This window comes from Neopsephotus bourkii, unplaced genomic scaffold (assembly GCF_033783945.1).
Source record: "Neopsephotus bourkii isolate Nb327-2 ecotype Australia unplaced genomic scaffold, CSIRO-AGI_Nbou_v1 NB_1648, whole genome shotgun sequence".
NCBI lineage: Eukaryota > Metazoa > Chordata > Aves > Psittaciformes > Psittacidae > Neopsephotus > Neopsephotus bourkii.
In genome coordinates, this window is record NW_026902122.1 from 72,093 (window position 1) to 84,943 (window position 12,851).

Genomic DNA, 12,851 nt, shown 5'->3' on the forward strand with positions numbered 1-12,851 from the left:
GATGTGGGCCTCCCAGGTAACTCCCCCAGTTTATATAGTGGGCATGATGTGCTGTGATATGGAATACCCTTTTGGCTACTTTGGGTCAGGTGTCCTGTCTCTGCTTCCTCTCAGCTTCTTGTGCCCCTCCTCACTGGCTGCGCATGAGACTGAAAATTCCTTGGTCAGGGTAAACATTACTTAGAAACAACTCGAAACATCAGTGTGTTATCAGCGCTGTTCTCAGACTGAAGTCAAAAACTCAGCACTGCATGAGCTACTAAGAAGGAGAAAAGTAACTGTTACAGCTAAACCCAGGGCATTATCTAAAGAAAAACCATTAATGAAAATGTATATTTTAGAAAATATAATGCAAATACACTACTACTGGAAAAATCTCAGTTTTTAAATATGTTAGTACTTTAAGTGTATTTAAGCTTTTTAAGGCAATAAAGCAGTGACAACTAAACAGACCACAGTAAACTCAAACAACTTCAGATTAAGAAAACAGTGGGGACAGAGGAAGAGGGGAAGTGGCAGCAGTGGGGAAGGGGAAGTGGCAGCAGTGGGGAAGGGGAAGCAGAAGGGGAAGCAGAAGGGGAAAGGAAACAGACAACAAAAATCCTGCACTCTGTTCCTGCCTCAAAGCAATACCTCATTTTAGAGCACGACAGCAGATTGTCCTGACATGACTAGTCCTTGAGCCAAGGCTATTATCATCTTATTTACAGGACAATTAACAATCTTATAAACATCTCTTACCAAGACATAAAATTGCATTATTTTAAATTAAAGATACAAGGAAACTTCTTAACACACCCAAAGATTCATATGTATTTGAAGAAAGTGCTTCAGCTTTCCAGAAAATTAATCCTATTATTTATTACATTGAAATTCCACTGGACAGAAAGCACTCACTGACAGGCTGAAATAAGAAGAAACATGAAAAAAACATAACTAGAACTTAACCATCCTAACAGATCTTTTAAATCTTCACCTTGTACCTTGCAGACATAGCAGGGAACTATAAAAGTTTTCAATGTCATTTTACATTCACTCTTTTCATATCTAACACTTTGTTAGCTATTAATTTATTTCACTATCCATTCGCTCCTTTCATCTGCTCTGACTTCCATTAAAAAGGGGAGAGTATCTGCAGTGTATGTCCAGAACAATTATTTTACAGTTAAAATCAAGAAACAGAAAAAAATACAGCATGCATTTTAGCATCAGAAATCTATTCATACCTCATCTGTGTTGTAGATGACCTGTAGCCCCGAAGAGATCATCTCAACCAAATAGAGGAGAAATAATGACACAGCATTTATCTGAAGTAATTAAAGACAGAAAAGAAACAATAATTAACTTTACGTTTACTGGGGTCACATAAGCAAGGTAAATGTGGCACGACCTATGAACAGAAATGGACCCACTATAACACAGTTCTGGTTCTTCAAAAATACTATTCCATTCTACCAGTATCGTAGGTGTAACGATGTGGCAACAATCAACAGGAAGAAATCCCACAAACAGGCACTGTCCTATAAAACTGCTGCTGCAGTATAGTTTTTTAAATTATTTGAAACTATGATAGTAAAATGTTTGTGCTTAGGCATGCTGCTTTGATTCACAGGCAATCACTTCAGTCACAAGCTGTTTCACAATTTATTAGCAAGTAGAGCACCAAGAAGGCAAGTAGCATATTGAATAGTACACAGCATATTTGATCCAACCCTAACCATTCCATGATTCTGTGATCCTTAAAAAGCAAGTAACTTTATCCGTAACTGGAATTTTAGCATTATCAATTCACAGAAGTATAATTACAACATTCAAATACGGTTATATTTGTGAAAACGTTTCTTTTGTAGCTGTATGCAGCATTTATTATTAACAGTAATCACCTTTAGAAGCTGTACAGATGAGCACCATAATATCGATTTATTAATCAAAGACAACTGCTTTTGTCCCACAGAATTCTAGTATAACTGAGAATTTGTCCAGTAGGAAAAGTAAGTTTATAACAACAAGTTGCATCATTGAGCTGTAAAACCACAATCTCAGCATATGAAATCCAGAGAAAACATCTAGAAAAAAAAACTGGATTCCCATCTGAAACACAGCAGATTAAGAACAAAATCCAAATTCTAAAAATTCCAAAAGATTTAAAGACCACTGAGTCCAATTTCTTCATACAATTTGGAAAGCACCAAGTACAGCAATAACAGCAGGCCAACTGTGTAATATATTTCATTCTTCCCAACTGAACTGCCTCAGTTACTCTGTTTGCCGTTGTCTCCACCAAGCTTAAATGGCTCTATTTTTTGAGATTTCCTGATGAAAGCAGGGAATATGCATACACATTTATGGGAACGGTTGAGCTGCCACAAAACACAGGAGACTTTGAACTATTACTCAGTACTCCCAGGTCCCAAAATTATTGTCCCCTCCTTCAGACAGAAAATGTGTATTTTCAGGAAATTTTACATTAAAGTTCAAAATGCTAACTTAGGATAACCCCACAAATTGTTTTTCTCAGTACATTTACAGTACAAACTATTTAAGTGATGTCACTATAGAATTAAATAATTATCAACCTACTGTCACTTCTGAATAATTTCACTATCAATTTCTGAACTAAAAGGAGTATGCAGAGTTATGGAATGTAAAATAACAAGGTCATGAATGCAAAAAAGCGTCTGAAGTTAAAGAGAAGGAGACAAAAAAGAGCAAACCAACACTCTGGAAATTGAAAGCCACTAAGACAATCAATTATGCAGTGAATCTGACTAGGAAACACTACACAAACCAGTGAACAACTATTTGTAACCAGACAAAGCTGTTAATCATACATTAAATCTTCACTATGAATAAAAATTGCTAAGACTTAAGGGAAAAAATAAAAAGCATTTAAAAAGTTAATAAAAAGTTATAATATTCAATAGATTACACTAAATCTTTTGCTTTACTTCTTCAACATTTCTGTGCCAGGATTCTTTATTTACAATCATCTGTTGCTCTCAAAAATAGCAACTTCATAAGCAACCATCTACCTCCACAAATCCCGCAGCTGTTTCAGTACCTTCTGACCAAAACATACCACTGAGTTGTATTTCAAAGTCTTTTTCACCAAAAGATGCAGAAGGTTTTTCAGTTTTATCAAGTACAAGACATTTAACACAAACCTAAACAGAGACAGCTGCATTGTGAAAGAATGGAGTCAACAGTAACATTATTTAAAATCATCCAAACTCACTTACATGCACATGCCTATTTTACATGAAGGTGGCCGTACTCCTCATGGGAGAAGACCTCGTCTCCAGTGTGTGCACTGGAAACAGAATGAAGACATCCAGATGGTTTGGGGTCTTGCTTAAAGTGCTGAACCTAAGGCGAATTTAAAGGCAAAACATAAATCAGAGTCAATAATTTCAGTATATTTGGTAACCACAGATTCATTATGTAGCTAAAGTACTTCAAAATTTATTGCTATGACCACTATATGAAATTTATAACAGTTACAGAAACTTACCAGAATATATACTTAAAGTATACATAAAGAATATCAATATTCAACACATCTATCTAATCTGTAATAGATAGGCACAGATGCTTAGTCACTTAGTTCTTCTGGCCAAACACCACCTTATTTTGCTGGTGCTGAAATCTCAGTAGAAAGCGTATCATTCCTACTTTGAATTCCCAGGTCTGAAATGTACATACCGAATTCTGACCCATGAGCTCCCAGCTGGCTCACCATCTTTCCCTAGCAGAGGACCATGAATTCCAGCTACTTTCTCTTATATGGGGCACCTCCCCCTCTCATCTTCCTGCCCCATCCTTATCCATCCAGAGTGTTCCAGTCACCTGAGCTATTCTACCACACAGCTGTGATCCCATGACAGCCCTGGAGCTGCACACACAGTTCTAATTTCTCCTTTTAACTCCCCATGCTGCATGCACTACTGCAGGGCATTGCTGAGAGGCACCCAAATATGCTGATTTCCCAGAAAGGGTACAAGAGCTTTCTATTCCATAATGCTGTCCCACAGGTGCCTCCTTATTTTCACATCTGCTCTTGGGACAATTCCAGTTGAGTTAATGTTGTGTGCCTTCTGTTCACATTGCCTTAAACTCTTTGCTTGCCTACCCCATCACCACTTGATTGTTCAGCAGTCTCTCGCCCCCTCACCATTCCTAGTTTAAAGCTCTTATCAGAGTGAAAAAATTATGTTAGCAACAAGAATTTTAGTAATTTTTGTTAATTACAATCAGTAAAATCTAATTATTGTTGTACAACTTGACAATGTGACAAAGGTTTTAAAACAAAAAATATTATTATATTAATTAAACTATTAATATTATACTAATAATTTTTAAGCCTTCTGGGTTATGGTACATAGCAAATAAAAAACAGATTAGAGAGAACGTAGGCCCCCTCAGGAAACTCTCGGGTGAACTAGTTACACAGGATTTGGAGAAGGCTGAGATTCTGAATGACTTCTTTGCCTCGGTCTTCTCTAGCAAAGGCTCTGACCGCACCACCCAAGTCCTGGAAGGCAGACGCAGGGACTGTGAGAATGGAGACCTTGGGCCCACTGTAGGAGAGGATCTGGTTCAAGACCATCTTAAAAATCTGAACGTACACAAGTCCATGGGACCTGATGAAATCCATCCGCGGGTCCTGAAGGAGCTGGCAAATGAAGTTGCTAAGCCACTGGCCATCATATTTGAAAAATCATGGCAGTCAGGTGAAGTTCCCAACGACTGGAAAAAGGGAAATATAACCCCCATTTTCAAGAAGGGGAAAATGGATAACCCGGGAAATTACAGCCCAGTCAGTCTCACCTCTGTGCCTGGCAACATCTTGGAGCAGATTCTCCTGGAAGGCATGCTAAGGCACATGAAAAACAACAAGGTGCTTGGTGACAGCCAGTATGGCTTCACCAAGGGGAAATCCTGCCTGACCGATTTGGTGGCCTTCTATGATGGGGCTAAAGAACTGATGGAAGGGGTAAGCAGTTGATGTCATCTACCTGGACTTGTGTAAAGCGTCTGACACTGTCCCACACGACATTCTTGTCTCCAAATTGGAGAGACATCAATTTGAAGAATGGACCACTCGGGGGATAAAGAACTGGCTGGACGGCCAGCCGCAAACGAAGAGTTGTGGTCAATGGCTCAATGTCCGGCTGCAGACCAGTAACGGGTGGTGTTCCTCAGGGATCGGTTTTGGGACCAGTCTTGTTTAACCTTTTGCATCGCTGACATGGACAGTGGGATTGAGTGCGCCCTCAGCAAGTTTGCCGATGACACCAAGCTGTGGTTCAGTTGATATGCTGGAGGGAAGGAATGCCATCCAGAGGCACCTTGCCAGACCTGTGAGGTGGGCTGATGCCAGCCTCATGAAGTTTAACCATGCCAAGTGCAAGGTCTTACACCTGGGTCGGAGTAATCCCAAACACAGCTACAGGTTGGGCAGAGAAGAGATTCAGAGCAGCCCTGTGGAGAAGGACTTGGGGGTGTTGTTTGATGAGAAAATGAACATGAGCCGGCTTCAGTGTGCGCTTGCAGCCCAGAAAACCAACCGTACGCTGGGCTGCATCAAAAGGAGCGTGACCAGCAGGTCGAAGGAGGTGATCCTGCCCCTCTATTCTGCTCTTGTGAGACCTCACTTGGAGTATTATGTACAGTTCTGGTGTCCTCAACATAAAAGGGACATGGATCTGTTGGAATAAGACCAGAGGAGGGCCACGAGGACGATCAGGGGACTGGAGCACCTCCCATATGAAGATCGGCTAAGAAAGTTGGGGTTCTTCAGCCTGGAGAAGGCTGTGTGGAGACCTCATAGCAGCCTTCCAGTATCTGAAAGGGGCATATAGGGATGCTGGGGATGGACTCTTCATTAGGGACTGCAGTGGTAGGACAAGGGGTAATGGGTTAAAACTTAAAACAGGGGAAGTTTAGATTGGATATAAGGAGGAAATTCTTTCCTGTTAGGGTGGTGAGGCACTGGAATAGGTTGTCCAGGGAGGTTGTGAATGCTTCATCCCTGGCTGTGTTCAAGGCCAGGTTGGATGAGGCCTTGGGTAATTATGGTTTAGAGCAATGTGTCCCTTCCCATGGCAGGGGGGCTGGAACTTGATGATCTTAAGGTCCTTTCCAACCCTAACTATTCTATGATTCTATGATTCTATGATTCTATGGATGTACAAAGTGTTCAGAAATCACCACAGGCAGGCGATGTAACAAATGAAAAGCTATAAGAGCCAAGAATCTGGTATAAAAGAGAACGTGGCAAAATACTGGAAAACATGGAAGCACAGTTTGTGACATTCAGATATTCAGTGAAATGTTTACAGATACTAGATGGCAAAGCTGATAGCTTAGAAAGAAAACAAAAAGATTACAGATAGGAAGAATAGTAACTCGGATTAAAATGACTTTTTAATTCATGGACACTATTACTGGACCTCAGAACGAGCCTCTATGATACAGAATTTCTTACAATAGAGATGGAATGCAGTAAGCGAATTATTAATACAAGAAGTTAACAGTAAAGGAGTGAAACAAAAACTACAGTGGTTTTAAAATAGTTTTGATTCCCTTTTTTTGTCACGAAATAGAATTTTTGTGACATCAGGAAACCATGTGAGTAAACAATTTGCACTCTCGAGGAGTTGCCCGTAGGGCACAGAAAGGAAATCAAATTCACACACACAAAAAAAAAAACCAAAAAAAAACCCCAAAGGTAACAAAAGAAGATCCTTCTCCATATTTCCTCAACTTACGGTATGTGCTCCAATAAACAGTTAACCATCATTGTAAGTACTTGGTCCACATTTAACAAAACTTTCAATATTGAACATATCTTCATGACATGTTCTTCTGTACCAACAAATCATACATGGCACGTAAGTACATGCCCCAGAAGCAAGCAAGTGAGTAACATCTTATGGAGTTCTCATGTCCAGTCCATGAACACTTTTGACATATTTTAGGTCATAACTCATTTATTTGTTAGCAATACAATGTAACATCTGAAATTTTTGTCACAAGCAGTATCATCTATTCAAGTCATGCTTTGGGCATATATAATAAATATTACTAAAAAATATCTTCCTTCTACACGAGGCCAGCACATAGAGTCTCTCAGAATAAAGTCCTGTTTGACTTAGGTCTGTTAGGTACTAGGGACTGATTATTACTACACTGTAGGAAGACCTCATAAACTCAAAGAATACTGAGAAGTGGCTGCCAAAGTAACCAAGTAATATAATCAAAATTATCACGTAGGTGTGGATAACAACTGCAAGTACAATAACCAAGTAAACAGTATCCCGCCTTAGCCAGAAGGATTCCACGTCTTTCCATTTAAGCATGAAAATGACATTAAAACCCCCCAAATGCTTTATGTTTAAACAGGACAGATAACTGAAAAAGGAACCCAAAGAAGTTTCAAATATACCCTGTAGTTTACATTGCAAAATGCTTCTCTCTTCTTCTCTGTCCTGCAACCTGACAATAACAAAGCAGCTGTTCTTAGCTGGACAACACAGTAATACTGCATTTCCCTTTTGAAATTTATCTATATTTAGAAATCAGTTTTCTCAGTTCAATTAATTCCTTAGAATTAAGTAAGAGCTTGTGTCCACACTATAGTGTATTACCTTATCAGCCTGATGCATGTAGCAGTAAAGAATTCCTCTCATACACTTAATAGCAGAATGCTCCAGTTCATATGTCCTTCCCTTGCCGTCATCAATACGCCTGGGCAAGAGAGATAACTTGTAAAACAAATTGGAAATGTGATGAGGGTGAGAAGACACATTAGTGCTTTGGACTATTAAGTATATAGCTAACACTGTTCCACAGTGGTGCCCATACTCATATCAACATATTTACAGCCCTACCTATCCTTCCTTAATAAAATTAAAAATTAGTTTATGTTGCAACTTACACATTCACATTTCAGAATTTAAAAATAAAAAGAGGCCTGATATTTTAACATTGCAAGCCTCTATTCTGTGTCCCTTGAGAGATCCAAAACACCAAGGCAACTTCTCTTTAACTGTACAAAATATCTGCCATTCATAATCAAGCAGTCACTTTCCTTATGATGCTGATAAACTATAGCTGTACATGTAAGAGTCTCAAAAGTTCACTACTCTGAATGTCCAGAAAAGTTTCAAGATGCCTTAACATTTTTATACCATAAATCACTCACTACATTACTAAACATATATTTAAAAAAATGCCAAATCCAAATTTTGTTAACTGTGTTGTGTGTATTGTAACCTTCACCATTGCATTCATGTGTTCTGTCTTTTCAAGTTCTCAACTTTTGATTGAGCCTTTCAGAGGGAAAACACATCTGTTAAGTTACAACAACATGTCTCTGATTACAAATATGCAAACCCGCATAATATCCACTCTGCTACTTCTCAGTCCACTTTATAGCTGTCACTAATTTGATGACAGGTAAGTGGATGCTAACTATACTGCAAGCAAAGCATATCCTTTTTCACTACACTTAACATTTATTAGTTTATGCTGTGGTTCTACTAACTACACGGAAAATAAGGAAGGCAGTGGTAACTTCAAAAACATATACATCCAGAACTCATGCTATTTAAATAATAAATTCAAGAAATGTACTTGCTTTCAGTTTGAAATGACGAGTGAAAAAACAACCCCATAACTAATAAAACCAGAAAATGTAAAATTAATAGGTTAAGATTTTTTTTTTTAAGCAGGAGGATTTATTCTCACTTTTATCAGACCAGTGAAGCACATGTGAAAGCTCATGGTACAATATTTTTCCTCTATTCACAACAGCAGCACTGGCATGAATCAAGCACAGTAATCTGCATGTAGTAGATAATACAACCTTCCACATGAGCCTTTTATTTTTGCTTGTTTAGCCATTCACTTAATTTCAACCATCAACCTTTGCCAACCAAAGTTCACTGCACAGCATCTGAAGTTCCGCGCGCTGTTCTGAGCATAACTGAGAGTAACAAACTATTTGTCTTACTACTTTGCCCACTCTTCAACCTGCAACAAATTTCATGTATCATCTTTTATAACAGTACACAACCAAAACGAAAGACTGAATAACTTGAGTAACATCATACCATGGTCTCTTCTATGAGCTGCTGAAAATTCAAAATAATCACCCCTGTCGCTTTTATTTTTCCTTCTTTTATCCATTTTGTTTTCAAATGCTTTTATTTCAACAACAATAAAGTATTACAAGAAAGATGCAAAGATTTCAATAAAACAAAATAAAGCCGCAATTACACATTCCGACTATAAATTTCCTTTTATTTTTTGCTAGCTTATCGAAACCTATTAGATTTCAGGCACAGCATCTCCAGAAGTAACTCTGCATCTTCTATTTCAAAATGCATAATTTCGTCACATTTCCTAGAAGACAACTTTAATAACTTCCTTCAGAGCGGTGTCAGATACAGAATCTAAAGCAATAAATGGAGACAAAAAAGAAACTCAAAATTCTGTCTGCTAAGCAGATTATCTTTATTTCAACAGTAGCTCCTCATATTATTTCTGGCCCTACTTCTATAAAATATACTAGAATTTTGTCCAAAAATATGATCACTACCTCAGTACAAGAAGTTGATTGCTAAAAAGAGGAAATTATCCAGTATCTGCACACCATCATCTTTTCTCAAAACTGCATTTGAGTTATCACCTCTGTGTTTTCCTGGGTGGCTGGAGTGCCAAGATTGGAATCAAGGAATACTACATCTCAGAAAGCAATTCCCATAATTATATGACCTAAAGGAGAGGGCATTATGAACAAATTATCTCCCATAGCTCTTAAGGTCATACTCCACCACCACACAAATTCCTAACCTACTTCTCAAAGGAGTAAACAGTGGAAATGGAAGAAACAGAAAATAAGAGGAGCTAACACCTGAGACTGCCCACCCTTTGTAGCCAGAGAGGAAGATAGCCACTATTATTTCCCAAATACACTTTTCTCAGTATTCAAGGATTCAGTCTGCTACAAGTACTCAGATTGTTACTGCCTGGAACAAACCTGCTTCTGCTTCATACTGTTCTACTACATTTAAAATAAGTAGTAATCCTTGAATGCAGTTTGCCTCAGTAACCTTTATTTTTAATAGCATGCATTACTTCCTCTGTTTCAGAATACTGGTACCAATTAAATTATATGAAAACATGTTTACTTACCAAAAGTAGAGTGGCATTTTTTAACTAGTAGCTACATATAAATTTTTATTGAGATTTGGAAACATTATGAGTTTACAAAACTTTCCTGTTGAAGCTTCATCTGCAAAAGCATTCCTGGGAACTGAGTAACAGAAAGAATGTGAGAGATGTGAGTTTAGAAGTTATTCACCTGTAAGCAAGGGCTAATGCCCAGGCACATGCAGCACAGTAAAGACTGTCGTGTACTTTTGCCTTTTGGTTATCCCCATGCGTCTTTGTAGGAAACAGACCTGTGGCTGGGCTTTGATGAAGCAGCAACGTTGACTTAACTGGAAAAAGGGGAAAAAATAACCAAACCAAAAACAGTATTAACACTTATATTTCTTTCAGTTTCTACACAGATTTTCAGGAATAAATCAAGATGTAAACAATCTGTTAGAGCATGCACAACATAAAACAGACAACAGAGAAAGGTAAGGAGAAGGACATACACAAATTTTTGTTATGTTGGGTTTTCAATCAAATTAGACCTTTGTTATAAAAATAAACACCCAAAAGCCCCCCAGTACTCAAAACTATTTATATGACTCTGTTCTCATACAATCCACTCCATACAGAATCTCTACAATGTAATCCAGTAACTTTCCTTTAATGAAAAAATAATAATAAATAAAATTTTAGCAGTTAAACTCCGAAGAATCCTACATTTATGAAAAATACATCTTTAACTGAGGCCAAATGATTGCATGATTTTTTTTTTAAAGGAGTAAGTAAGGAGAATGGCTGACTACAATTATTTAACTCAATACCTTTAAAATAAAAATGCAACACAACCCCCAATCCCCCCAGTCAAAATATACCATCACTTCTTTAACGTCTTATGTTTTTGGCTTAAAATGATCTCATAATGAAAACAACCAAAATTTGCTTAAAATAAGTTAGCTAACAAACAAAATTGTGGCACTGAAATTAGTACCAGAAATTAACTTCTCCCAAATCACCTGTCCAACTGTTACAAGTACTACAAGAAAACTTCCATCCATTTAAAGTTTCCTCAGCTGCAGCTGGCTAAAGCCACAATACTAAGTTACCACTTTATCCAAAATAATTCTAAATTCTGTCTTACACCTGGACTGGATTTCCAAGTATACATTTTCATTTTCAGCAAGTGTAATTCAACCCTCAAGTTTTTGTGTCTTCCAAATACACAGCAGAAACTTAGGAAACTATCCTCAAGTAGGAATAATGACACCTAACAGGTAAATATCAATTCTAACTCGTAATTGGGTTAGTTCAAGCATCAGAAACTGTCAGCAAATTACCTTTACCCCTCCCCATCCAAGATTATCAGGTGCAATAGCAGTTACTCTACTATTCAAAAAATGCAGATGATAATTTTGAACACAGGTGTCATGGGGAAAATTGAAAGAATGTAAATCCCATGGGTTGAGATAAGAACAGTCTACTAAGGTACCATACAAAACAACTGCTACTACCACCATAATACAAGTGATAAGGGAAATAATAGGGCCCCTTCAGATACTGGAAGGCTGCTATGAGGTCTCCACGCAGCCTTCTCTTCTCCTGCCTGAACAGTCCCAACTTTCTCAGCCTATCTTCATACGGGAGATGCTCTGGTCCCCTGATCATCCTCATGGCCCTCCTCTGGACTTGTTCCAACAGATCCATGTCTTTTTTCTGTTGAGGACACCAGAACTGCACACAATGCTCCAGGTGAGGTCTCACAAGGGCAGAATAGAGGGGCAGGATCACCTCCTTCGACCTGCTGGTCACGCTCCTTTTGATGGAGCCCAGGATACGGTTGGCTTTCTGGGCTGCAAGCGCACACTGAAGCCGGCTCATGTTCATTTTCTCATCGAACAACACCCCCAAGTCCTTCTCCACAGGGCTGCTCTGAATCTCTTCTCTGCCCAACCTGTAGCTGTGTTTGGGATTACTCCGACCCAGGTGTAAGACCTTGCACTTGGCATGGTTAAACTTCATGAGGCTGGCATCAGCCCACCTCACAGGTCTGGCAAGGTGCCTCTGGATGGCATTCCTTCCCTCCAGCATATCAACTGAACCACAGCTTGGTGTCATCGGCAAACTTGCTGAGGGCGCACTCAATCCCACTGTCCATGTCAGCGATGCAAAAGGTTAAACAAGACTGGTCCCAAAACTGATCCCTGAGGAACTCCACCCGTTACTGGTCTGCAGCTGGACACTGAGCCATTGACCACAACTCTTCGTGTGTGGCCATCCAGCCAATTCTTTATCCACCAAGTGGTCCATCCATCAAATTGATGTCTCTCCAATTTAGAGACATATTGTGTGGGACAGTGTCGAACGCTTTACACAAGTCCAAGCAGATGACATCAACTGCTCTACCCCTGTCCATCAGTTCTGTAGCCCCATCATAGAAGGCCATCGAATTGGTCAGACAGGATTTCCCCTTGGTGAAGCCATACTGGCTGTCACCAGGCACCTTGTTGTTTTTCATGTGCCTTAGCATGCCTTCCAGGAGAATCTGCTCCAAGATTTTGCCAAGCACAGAGGTGAGACTGACTGGGCTGTAATTCCCTGGGTCATCCGTTTTCCCCTTCTTGAAAATGGGGATTATATTTACCTTTTTCCAGTCATCAGGAACATTACCTGACTGCCATGATTTTTCA

The 12,851-nt window shown here is 39.0% G+C and overlaps 1 pseudogene; it reads right to left on the reverse strand.

The window, feature by feature from the left end:
- The window catches only part of LOC133223715 (phosphorylase b kinase regulatory subunit beta-like), a 56,681-nt pseudogene that overhangs the window by 34,791 nt on the left and 9,039 nt on the right, over positions 1 to 12,851 (reverse strand).